Genomic DNA, 13,536 nt, shown 5'->3' with positions numbered 1-13,536 from the left:
TGGCTGTCGAAAACAAAAATTACAACAGCGTCCCTAGAATGTTGCTGCGCTTTTTTCTCGATAGAAAGTCTGAAAAAGATTGATGGCCTTTGGCGAGCGGTGCGACCGTTCCGCTGCGACTGACACTGCGCAAACACCCATTCCCCGAATTTCACCACCGAAAGTCGAGCTGGGCCACGCCTAACCTCTCGTTCAAGTGTGGCTGCTGCCAGCTGGCGAGCGACAGGCACGGCAGGCCGTCAAGCTCCGGCAAATGCGCGAACTTTCTGACGGCCTAGCTCCGAGCGCAAAGCCCGATGAAAGTTCACCGGCAAATTGCTAAATATAAGAGCGCGCAACAAACGAACACAGAGGCGCTGCTGAACACCCCAGAGCTGTGTGTTCATCTCCGCTTCTGTGTCTGTGTGGTTCGCGCTGTTGCATTTGGCAGTGAAATACCAACCCGCTCACTCATCTAGTCTGGGTTGCCGGAAAACACGAAAATGCTGCTCTCTTCAGCGCTCTTTTATGCTGAGACCGTTGTCACGCTGGTTCTCTTTGCTGCCGTCATTTGCCTCTTTACTGCTTCTGCCGCCTACAGCGCTCTATCGTTCGCGAAGTCAGTCAAGTTTCCAGGCTCCCGATGCTAAACTGTGAAATACTGTTTAAGAAAGCGGTATATTCGCTTTGATTGGTGACACTCTGGTTACAGAGCTCTATTGCCCAAGTGTAAGGCAGCTGCTGTATTATAGCGAAGCTGTATACCTCTCGTTAGTCGGAAAATTTCGTGGCGTAAACACAAAACACCAGGTTAACAACCGAAGGCAAACGGCATAGCTTTCTTTGCAATCAGGCATACATCATATATATATATATATATATATATATATATATTACGCAAGCTAGGCCAGTATATAATATATAAGCTATATGTATATAAGCTATATATTGTCACGTAGTAGTGACGCTGAAGTAAACAGTCGTAAAACTGTGTATGACGAAACGGATTCTTTATTGGGCGAACCTGTGCCCACAAAAGGAAGCTATACACTCGAAGCACAACGAAAGCGGCGAACACAGTCGGCGGTCGTCGAAATCTGATCAGCGGCAAAACGCGTCGGCTTTTATACCTGAGTCATCGAAGGTTCCAGATTAATCCCTGGCACGCGCGTGTCTTCCAGAAAGTTCTAGACAATTCGCGTCGCTCATACAATCAGATAACATAAGCGTCGGTGAAAACAGGCAACGGAAAGAACCATCGATAAGGTTCTAGAAACTTGCGATACAGGCGCGTCCTGCGCCGAGCGATAACGTTTAACATTTGTTAGCCGGTGGAAAGCGGCCATCGGCGAGAGATAAACATGTATACGTGTCAATATATATATATATATATATATATATATATATATATATATATAAGTGACGCGTCATCACCCTTTCATATATAAAAGGGAGACCCGTCTAGTAACTCATTCAGTTCATTCTAAGACTGCCATGGGTAGACCACGGAAATTAAAGACACCAGAAGAACAGCGTGAAAACAATGCTCGACCATGTGGGGCGTTTGATCCAGCTTCGCTGGAGATTCACGTTCGCAGGGCGGGATTGCGGCCAATTTATTTATTTATGTATTTGCGCGACCTTAGTTGATCTCTCAAAACTGCAGTTGGAACTTTCTGCGCGATCGCGTGTGCTGCTTCTTGCGCGGTGTCATACCACTACAAATAATAAACGTAGGTCTTGGTGGTATTGCACGCATTTATGCAGACTTGGTTTCTGGAACAGATTTGTCCAATTGCTAAATATTTCAGCTTAACCGTGGGGTTATTTTTAATAATTGTCTCGTCTTCAAATGCAGCTTCGCGAATACCTCGCAGAATATACATGAAGCAAGGTAATCTGCCTTTGTTGGTTCAATTACTTACTTTTCTTGCTTCACAAGAAAAATTCTTTGCGGTTTTGTGCGTGTGTGTGAATTTGAATATTTTTTTGAAGTCATGAGGCTTCGCTTAGTAAAAAGAGGGACCTATTGTATTATATTCTCGTCTATATGGAATTCAAAGTAGTTCAAACATTTCATGTGGTTTTTCAGTAGCATATACATAGTTCACAAAGCTATTCGGTCTAAATCATTAGCTGCACATTCAATACAATTGAGTACATCTTCATTCCATCTGTCTCAAAATGTGCGCCTAATGTTTTGGCACTCTCTGCTATTTTGTAGGCTGAAAATGCAAAATTTATTGAAATTACAGGTGAAATATTCTTGTATAGATCTGGTTCCGGCGAATGCATACGTCCACCCTGGTGCTAAATTTTAAGATTCTTCAGGATGTGGTGCCGCCTTACAGCACCAGATATACGTGTGCCACGTCCTTTAGGCGTTATATAAAATAGGTAGGACCTTAAGCTGACTGTACCTGGTCTCAGGGTTCACAACTTTCGCATTCTCCGATTTCTCAATATATTTCTTTGTACCTTAGAAGGGGTGGCTGTTTACATGTTATTGCGTATGTTAAGCAGTCACAGTAACTTCAACTGCGGAATCTGCAATCATTTCATTTAGAAATGAATATAATAATGCAGTTTGCTGCAAACAAAATTCATGTAATTTTCAAGCAGATTTCATTGTTTCCATCGAGTATTATGATGCATTATGTTCTGGCCTAGTGCGAACTCTCCGAGAACTTTCAGGAGGAGGAAACAACTTTATTCAAGAGAAATTTCAGTGCTTTGTAGATGGCTGCTAGTCTGCGGTGACCTCTTCCACTCAGGAAATGATTGATTTCTGTAGTTTTTCTTCTTGGGGCCATATTACGGTCTCCCATGTCGTTTCTGAGGGAGCTCGCATTCCCAGAAGATGTGGCTTTGGTTTGCTATGGCATTTTAATCGCAGTGTTTGCATATTGTGTCAACCTCTCCATCTGTGAAGATCGCTAAGCGATGAGGAGTGATGAGGGTGTTAGTTTGAATTCGGCGGAGGATAGTGGCCTGCGCTCTCCTGAGGTTGCTGTGTGGTATAGGGTATATTCTCCTGCCCTCTTTATACAGATTAGCAAGTTCGTTGTAGGAAGTCACTACCTTGGAGGCGTTAGTTTACTGCTCGCTGGGAAAAATATTCAAGCTTTTAAATGTTTTATGAAAAGATGAGATGAGATTAGCACTTTTCCAACATTAAAGAGCGCCGCTCTTTTATCATTTTGTGAACAGGCTTAAAGGATGCGTGTTTTGAGGGGATAGCCAGCACCCACAATACTATTCAACCTCAACACTCGTATGTGTATTAAAGCTTTACTTCAGTAACCGTAGCCAACGTTTGCAGAAACTCCATTTGAAAGGTGGGCCTTTCAATTGACAGCGAGCCTTTCAACTAGCAGCGTAGCAGTTCGGTATAGGTTCCGGTGCATAGTTTAGGCCCACCTAGGCATGATGCATTAGGTTTTGGACCAGTTCGGACTTTCTGTGAACTTTCAGGCGTTTATTGTTCGCTGGAAAAAATATTGAAGCTTTTGGAATGCTTTATGAGAAGTTCGGCTGACGTTATCACTTTCCGATGATTAAAGAGCGCCGCTCTTTTATACTTCTATCAACAGGATCGAAGGATGCGTGTTTTGCAGAAACAGCGAGCACCCGCATTACTATTCAAGCGCAATATTCATATACGTATTATAGCTTTAACTGAGTAACCATAAGCAACGTTTGCAGAAACTCCGTTTGAAAGATGGGTCTTTCAATTAACACCGAGCCTTTCAGCTAGCAGCGCAGCAGTTTGGTCTAGGTTCCGGTCCATAGTTCAGGCCCGCCTAGGCAGAGAAGGGGTAGAACATGGAGGGGTAGAACCATGAGAATACGCTATGAGCATAGGGACCTGTGCTTGCTGGCTTCTCCTGTACGTCACCACGCCGCATGCATTGCCCACTCGGCGCGGAAGAGAACTGGAAATACATTGGAGAGAAAGCCACCGAAATAGGGCCCTGCATCAAAGATAGAGTAATCTCACAGAGAAGAATAACTACGAATGGAGGTTTGCTCACATCTGTCGCAACAGTGGGCGTGCCGGTATAGTGAATGTAAAATGAAAGCGTTAAACGCTCCGAGTTTTGTTTAGTGCCATTAAATAAGCCAGCTGAGCGACTTGCACGGGTTGAGTTTTCTCACGAGGAATATTCCTGCGTTCCTTTTTCGGCCAAAAGTTGCAAAGCACGAATCCCAAGGATAGAACAAGTTTGCAGACCTTGACAGTGAGAGCGTGTAATATTTAGTAACCAAGTTTCTTGGTTGCCCAAACCAGGCAAAACCTAAATATAAGATGGGGTGCAGCTTCAAGGTATTATTTTGTGAGTGCGACAATTACAAACGTATAGTAACTGCGGTAAGAATTTCGCCTCAGCTAGGAAGAGGCAAGTCACATTCCTGCGACAAGAGCTTCAGGTCAGCTATGAGTAGTTATGTCGATTCTTTAAACGCTCCGTCCGGCATACTTTGTAGGAGTGATGTAGCTTTTACCTTAGGAGAACCACGTTTCTACGCGTACCTAGCGCCTTGTTCGAAAAATATGAACCCAATACCTGCAGCCAATGTCACTGCTAATTCTGCTAAACGGCTTCCGCAGGGGGAAAAACTGAAGGTCAAAAACTTGCTAACCGGAACGTGTATACATTTAACGGCACACAGTCTGTATGTTCCAGATACCGGTGCAAAATTGATATATATATATATATATATATATATATATATATAGCAAATTGCTGTCCCATAAAAAATCGGTAAATAACAATCGTTTGGGCGATTATCACGCAAATTCTGGTGTCACCGCTCCTCTGAAGTTTAGTCGGCAAGACTAGTAAATTTGTGTCAAATCGTCCATTTTCTACAGCCGTCGTGAGAACTAGCAATTTCGCATACATGCATGGACCGTTTCTCCGTACAAGCATGATCGACAGCTGGCAAACTTCCGCCCTTTATTCTGCGCACGGAAGCCGTTAAAGTGACCTCTCAGGAAGGATGCACCCTGAAATAGCGGTGAAAATTGTGCGGCGCCGAACACATTAGTGCAATCTGCATCCGACACGCCACCTTGCATGTCCTGGATTCCAGCGCCATTCTTTGCACTCATACGCCTTCAAAACCCAAACTCAAGCTCGACATTAAGGTGGAACTTTTCTTTTGGACGGCACGTTCTGCTGCTTTCTGCTACCAAACGTATTGCTTTTTGCGTTGCGGGACATCGTAACAAGATTTATAAAAATAAACGAACGAACGAGGCTACGCGTTCCAACTCTTGATACCGCGGACGTTCAGGCGCTGGATTCTCGCATTTCGATGTTATTTATTTCTTTCTCTTGTATCAAAGCCAGATGTCCCAAAACAAAGTTTGTATTTATTTATTTATTTCAGTACCCTAAGGGCCCGTTAGGGCATTGCACAAAGGGAGGTGGGGGAGCAGGTCAAGCGTTGGTGCAATGTTTAAGATATAAATAATATAGGAAGACATTAGACACAATAATTAAAGAAGATGAAAACTACGAACAGAAAGAAACAAAAAAATAGGAAAGAAAAGAAAGACGGAGTTTATGCAATATCTGGTAGAGTTAAAGACGTAAACGGACTCAAATCGCGTTATGGAGACGACCAGTCCCCATCAGAACATGTGTTTAAAAATGCAATCGAATGAAATAGGTAAACAACCTACAGAAATACTTATAATATGAGGCGGAAAAGAGTTATACAATACTAAGCACTTGAAAACACTAAAAGCAGTTTCATCCTCATCAACTGATTCATTGATAAAACATTTAGCTGACGTCCTGATTTGTAATTTTAGTAGAATGTTTTCCCTCTATGTGCCTTGGTGCGTTTATTTCCTAATAATTTGCTTATATGTCATTTGGTGCTATTAATTTGTTCCTGCACCTGTTAGATTTGAATGCTGGTGTTGGGCTGCTAAGCACGAGGTCGCGGGATCGAATCCCGGCCACGGTGGCCGCATTTCGATGGGGCGAAATGCGAAAACACCGTGTACTTAGATTTAGGTGCACGTTAAAGAACCCCCGGTGGTCCAAATTTCCGGAGTCCCCCACTACGGCGTGCCTCATGATCAGATCGTGGTTTTGGCACGTAAAACCCCATATTTTTTTTTAGATTTGAATGCAAGAAAATATATGTTATTATCGTCGTCCACAATGCAAACTGTTATACATTTCTACTCCACTCCTGTAATAGCCATGTGTAAGGGCTGACAGCATCTGTAAATAACTAAGTAAATAAATAAATACAAAAAAAGTAAATATTCAGACATCTGTGGCTTATGACAGGTTGATGCACTCTAAGAAGGTTAGCAGCGCTGTGCGAAATGATGATGCGGCCCTATAACGTAAAACTGTTCCAATTTCTTTTTATTCCAATCTCCTGACCTTAAATTTACGTTAACCACCGACGCAAGCATCGGTCGGTGACTCGCAATGTTGTCTCAACAACCGTATCAAGAGCGAGAGAGGAAAGGCAGAGAGGTTAACCAGAAGTCAGTTTCCGGTTTGCTACCCTACACTGGGGTGGGGGATAAAGGGGTTGGAGAGAGTGCAAAGAGAGAGAGAGTGCAAAAAAAAACAGAAAAAAAACACAGCCATTGGTAACAAAGGAGGCGTTCCAATCACAGACGTTCACACAGGCCAGTGGACTTCAGGAACCGCAGGAGCGCTTGCACGGCCTTCGGATGCGATGTTGAGTCGCGTCGATGTTGCAGAATTGTTTCTTCCGATAACGGCTGGTCATCCAACTGGTTCAGCACGACGGAGATCGATTTTCTCTGCACACTGTATTCTGGGCACTGACAACCGTATCAAATGCTCTCCTCGTTTATAGGAGGTCACCGTCGTTCGCTTTCAAAACGAATAACACTGCCTACACTGAGCGGTTTTATTGCGATAGCAAATATATTGACACTCCAAAGCGGATTTCTGACGTAGGCGTCACCGTCGCCGTGAGGTTCCGTATGACGTCAACAGCGATGAAATCGTCGCCGCGCGCCGTATGCTGTATTTGCGAGTGAAAGGGGGCGAGGGGCGCGCGCTTTCATGGGGAGCGAACGCATGGCGGAAAGCAAACGCGCGTTCTGTGCCATGCTCCATGCAGGGCTGCAAAATTAAGCGTCTTGTTCCTGCTTTGCAATCACCATATATATTGAGCAAACGCGACTTCTTCCATCGCGCGAAAGGCCGTGGGGGGACGGGAGGAAGGGAGGGGAGGCGACGTTTAGCTGCGGCACCAAATGCCTATTTATATAAAAACGTCGCGAGATGAGAAGGTGGTAAAGACTTCCGACGCTGCTCGACGAGTGTGCCGTTCTGATCTCGTCGAAAACCTCCGAGCCATCCCCAGAGGCACCGCGAAAAGTCAACAACGCCGCGCGCGTTCGGTGCGAACTCGGCCAAAACGCCGACGGCGTCGACAACAGTTGTGTACGCTGCTGGTGCTGCTGCATGTCCAAGTTTATACAGCTGATAAAACTACTATCCTTGCTCCGTAAAGCTGTCTACTAATTTGCTATTGCAATTGATGCTTGGTCTTTCGGGTGAAACTGCGACAATTTGTTTTTATCTAAATGGCTGACAAGAGGCGAGGAGCACGTTTAAGCGGATAGGGTATCGCTGGGGCCGAGCCAGATATATATTCACATGTGCATTCTAATTATTGTATAAGTTATGTTTGATTCTACTCTCCCCCCTTACACAATGCCTCTAGGGGCCTGTAAGGTATCTTTAAATAAATAAATAAAAAAATTGGAGGACGCTTAAGCTTCGCTTTTAAGAGTGGAACGCGATAGCATTCAAATATCCCCGACTGCTTCTCACGCTTCCCGACAACTGCAGCGTAAGCAATCGTAATGGTAACCGGGAAACGCTGGCGACGAACACTATGCACCAAGGCGAGCTTTCTGGTAGAAACGCGGCCTCTTGCGTGGGGCGATCCCGGAGATATTGCACAGCAGCGACTAAAAATTGCATAATTTTGTGGTTTTGGTTTTTGTTTCGTACTTTTAATATCTCAGTCTGAGAAGATTTAACATAAAAGGCATGCGCTGTGGGTATTTTGTTTCATGACATTTGTTTGTGGATTGTCATTCTCAAAACTCCGAGAAATAACTTTGCCAACAATGCAAGACAAGGTATGAGCAACATTAGTGATAGAATGGTGTGGCATGCCTAAATATATTCGAAAGGCCCTGCGTGGTTGGGGATGATTTTCTCCGCCACCCGCCGACATCGCACGCCTGTTGCTGACGCCGGATTTTCTGCGACACGGAGCCCTTAACGCTATCGCGTTAATAAATAAATAAAAAACTAATTAAAAGAAATCCATGCTCACCGGCAGGGGCAAGTAGCGAATGCCTGAGCCATGGCCTGAGCGATCGGCGGGCAGCCATCTTATATTCCTTTCGGAACGAGGCAGTGCTTGGCTGTTCAGAAAAAATAGCAAGTCAGTCAGTCAACAAACTTCATTAAGGTCCTAAGGAACTACTAAGTCGTAGTTGCGGGCCGCTCCCACGTTGGGGCCGGAAGACCATGGTCCTCCGCCCGTTCGCGGGCCCTTTGGATAGCCCTTAGTTGGTTCTGGAGATAGCCGCTTTTATTGGCTTCCTCCCAGTCCTCTTGTTTATTAAAAGAGGCGTTTTGTAACGTAGAACATTGCCAGAGCATGCGTGCTAATGAGCAATACTCTTCATTACAGTAAGGTCAGTGTGGGTCGATGTCCGTAGCAAGGCGGCTAAACCTTCCTCTCGACGGGAAAGATCCCGTTTGTAACATTGTCAATGTACAAGATTGAGGTATAGTTAGCTGTGGGTGTGGAAGCGGGAATTGCCTGCGCCCAAGCTGATAGTGTTTGAATATTTCATGAAAAGAGAGTAATGGGTCACAGTTATGCTCACAATCCGGACTGTCTAGCATATCAGGACCATCGTGGAATGTTAGACCTCGCGCTTGGTCAAGTAAGCAAGCGATACAAATCTCTAAAACGTGAAGGCGAAAGCCTGCGAGCTGTGGAAGAAGACAACGAGCGTGCGAGCAGTGGCACGAGCTCAAGGGGCAGTATGGGAACACTGGCATAATCAGTGGCATCGGAGCCAGCTGTGGAAGAAGACGACGACGATGAAAGCGCGAGCTGTCGCACGAGCGCTTCTCTGTGACCACGTGACGTGTGCAATCAGGCACGCACTAGGCGCATGTTTCGTGAGCCCCAACCGTGGAACATGGCAGGCGTGGTAGAAGCGCCTGCAGCGAAGACTGGTCTTTACGTAGATGTGTGTGAAACCTGTGAAAAAAAAACGCTTCAGTGCTGGATACTTGCTATGTTGGATTAAGAATAAAATTGTGGTTTCCGTAGTGTAAAAGAAAAAAAAACAGCCGTGGCTGTAGGGAAGTGTGCTCCTCTCGTACCGCGGAGGCCCGGGTTCTATTCCCACCCAGACCGAAATTTACCACCTTTTCTTTTCAAAGCCGCTGATTTACTTCGTTTACAGGAGCCTCCCTGAGAAATGTGCGTCACGCAAAGGGCACCGCAAACATAGACACCTAAAGCTTTCGCCTTAATACAGTTTTGTTCGGGATATTAACGCATCTTTAACGCGTACATGGCACTTTGACGCGGTCAATTTTCGCGGTTTGTGATGTCGCGTGACAGACAGGCGAAGTGCCCGCAGCCCAAGAACTTTCGACTACTGGCAGAAGGCTAATGGTGAAAAGGTGTCGAATCAGAAATATTTATTTCTCTTCTGATCGGTATATTCATGCGTAATGAGTGTGTACACGTTATATCATATGGGGAGCTATCGCACTTTTCCTGGTGTCTCGTTACAGACAGGCGAAGTTGGAGGTGGCCGGAAACGTTTTTGACCAATCGTGGAGTGCTGATTGCAGAATTAGAATAGAAAAGTTCGGAATAGTTTTACGTTATAGCGCCCATGATTTCTTAAGGGAGAGAATGTTTGAAGGTAGTGAGTTCCATTCGGCAATAGATAAAACTAGAGGCGAATTTTGATTAGCGTTAGTCCTGGCAAATACAAGTTTTACATTATGAACATGGTCCGCGCAGGTTGAAATGGGAGGAGCGGGAAGAATACGGGCTCGCGCGAATGGAATGTTGCTATGGTAAAGACTATGGAAGAACGACAACCATGGTAAATTCCTGCGCATGTCAAGAGAAGGGAGATTGAGTGATTTCTTTAAGGTGGACACACTTTGACAGCGAGAGTGTGAAGATAAGATGAACCGCGAAGCTTTATTTTGGACTGATTCGAATACATTCCTGAGATTAAAGTGATGGGGGCGCCAAATTATGGACGCACATTCTAAAGAGGGCCTGATAAGAGAACCGTGTGAGTTAAGTCTGGTATCTGTGTTCGCAAGGTGTAAGCGCGTTTCCCGTAACCAAGTTTTTATTGCGATAGCAATTATTGGACACTCAAAAGCAGATTTCTGCCGTCGCCGTCGCCATCGCCGTCGCCGTCGCCGTGAGGTTCCGTATGACGTCAATGGAGATGAAATCGTCGCCGCGCGCCGAACGCTGTATGTGCGAGTGAAAGGGCGCGAGGGACGCGCGCTTTCACGGGGAGTGAACGCACGGCGGAGAACAAACGCGCGTTCTGCTGCTGTGATGATAAGTGGTTCTTGAGGGAAAGGGAAAGGTTGGCGCTATCTTCTGCAGCCCTTGAGGGAGCACGGCTCAGCGCTCCCTTCAGGGCTGCAGAAGTAGGCGTCTCTTTCCTCCTCTACAATCACCATATATGTAGAGCAAACGTGCCTTCTTCCGACGCGCGAAAGGACGTGGGGGAGGGGGAGGGAAGGGAGGCGACGTTTAGCTGCGGCACCAAGTGCCTATTTATATGAGAGGCTCCGGCAACAGTCACCAACGCCGCACGCATTTTGAGCGAACGCGGGCAAAACGCTGACGGCGTCGACAACAGTTCTGCGTGTTGCCGGTGCTGCTGCATGTCCAAGTTTATACAGCTGATAAAGCTGCTATCATTACTCCGTATAGCTCTCTTCAAATTTGCTATCGCAATTGATGCTTCGCCTTTCAGGTGAAACTGCGACAACTTTTTAGATGCTTTTATGGTAATGTGTTAAATGTGGGCATTCCAGCGTAAATTGGAGGTAAACACAACACCGAAGTACTTGATTGAAGATGCTGAGTCAATAGTAATACCGCGTATTTTATACTGGTCAGAGGTAAGTCGAGTAATAGCAGCAAATTTTACGTGTTTAGTTTTTGGCTATGTTAATTTCCATCTGCCATGTGTGACACCATTCCGTCAGTATTGTTATATGAGACTGCGGCACAGTGACGTCGGCAGCGCAGCTTAATTCGTTATACAAGACGCAGTCATCTGCGAAGAGACGTATTTCTCAAGTTGCGATGTCATTGGTGTAAATTAAAAAAAGCAGTGTACCGAGGATTGACCCTTGGGGAACTCCCGAAGTGACTTGATCGTGGTTAGAAAAGCAGTTATTAAACTTATTACTTGAAATCTGTTCGTTAGGAACTCCTCAATCCATCGCGTCATGTTACAGTCAAGCTGTAGTTTTAATGGACTAACTTTCAGATTTAGGGGATTATGAGGTAACCGGTCGAAAGCTTTAGAAACAACCATGAAAATGACGTCTCTTCACACCAACTTGTGCAAAGAAATGTGAGTATCGGTTACAAGTTCATACAGTTGCGTCTGACACGACCGATTCTGACGAAAGCCACGTTTGTAATTCAGGAGCAGGCTGGTTTCGTTAAGATAGGCCATAATGTGAGTGTACAGGATGTGTTGCACTAATTAGCAACAAATAGATATTAGTGATACAGGTCTGTAATTATTAGGTCTGCTATGTCACCAGACTGAAATCCCAGCATTACTAATGCTGATTTCCAATCATCTGGCAGGCATTCTGTATCTAGGCATTGCTGAAACATTTGGGATAACAAAAAAGAAGAGTAGTGCGAGGTTAATTTTAGAAGTTTAGCACTTATACCGTCAGGGCCTGGGCTGGTTTTATGAGGAAAGCTGTCAATTGCATGAGTGACACCATGCTCCGACATCATGATGGATGAAAAAGGGAATCTAATAGATGGTGGTTCAAGTATGTGAGTGTTGTCATGCGGCAGTTCGTTAGTGAAAACTGCAGAGAAGCATTTGCTAAATTGCTCTGCGATATCTCTTGAGGTAGGCAAGGCTGCGTTTTCTGGAATTAGTAAGGGAGCAGTGTGATTTGGCAATGGGCAAACTCTTTGCGAAGACTTTTTCGGGTCAGTATTTATCATATTCGGAAGGGTGCAATTAAAAAACCTGTCTTTAGTTTCGAGAACTACTGTTATTGTATGGCGCGCTATGGTTTTGTAATTTTGCCAGTCTTCTAGAGCATTTGTACGGGCAGCTTTTCTGAAAGCTCTTTTTTTCTTGTTTATGCATTTCTTCACTTTGCGGTTGAACCAGGATCGTTCTGCCTTGAGCTGATGGTTATTTTTTATATACAAACAGCTTCCACTTCCTTGAGTTTATCGCAGAACCAACACCAGTTATAATTTACCGTTCTGTTTTAAAAAGTGTTTGCAAAGTCAGCTGTAAAAGAGGCTAACATGCCAATCGTTCTGTCAGTGGCAACGCGTGCCTAGTTGAAAATGCATATTTCAGTCTATTTTTCTCGGCAGGTTTGAATGCAAAGAAACACTGCACCACCCTATGATAATTTATTGGTTCCAGGGCTGTGTCGCAGTAAGTTCTGTATGACTTCTTAAAAGAATGACCTGTAAGTGATCATCCAGTGTTGGTTCGCTAATTGATAATTTAATTGAGTTAATTGATGAAAGTGCAACCTTTGTAGAAAATGAAGACATTTAGATATGTTGTTGTTTGCCTTTAAGTAGGATGTCCACCACTCGACACCTGGATAATTAAAGTCACCACATAATATCAACGTGAATTTTGGGAACTGGGGTATGGCCTGTTGTACAGCATCATTAAATGAACAAATTCCAAATGGCTATGTGGTGTACGACAGCATGCACCAATCACGCATTGCGCGTGCCCAATGCGTGCAGAGACCAAGAGTATTTCAAGGGGAGGGTCGACTATCACTAGAGACGGTTGATAGTTTTTTTTAATTAGTTAAGAACTCGGTCAACCCCTTTCATTATATACCATGCACTCATATACCACGGGCACGTAACCATACCAAGGTAAAAATCAAAAGCGTGGACATAAACAAAAGAAAATGCTGCTAGCCAAAGAGCCGTGCCATATAAACATGCTTTAAGTATAATAGGTCTTGCCCATAGCGCCTATAGGTCCCTGAACAATCCATCTGGCGTAGTGTCTTTAGTCAAGATATGCTCAAATGCTGGTAGAAGCTTGCCTCCTCTTTCAAGGTATCCACGAGCTTTCCTATGTGCTTAGCTCATCACTATTGTATTTCGATAAATGACGTCGCAAAATGAGAGGTGCACTGAACGCGTCAAACGCGACTGCAATCATTCACGCTACCCTGCCTCCTAATAAAGGACAATGGCACTCGA

The sequence above is a fragment of the Dermacentor silvarum genome, chromosome 3, assembly GCF_013339745.2.
Source record: "Dermacentor silvarum isolate Dsil-2018 chromosome 3, BIME_Dsil_1.4, whole genome shotgun sequence".
In the NCBI taxonomy this organism is placed as follows: Eukaryota; Metazoa; Arthropoda; class Arachnida; order Ixodida; family Ixodidae; genus Dermacentor; species Dermacentor silvarum.
This window is presented reverse-complemented; position numbering follows the sequence as displayed.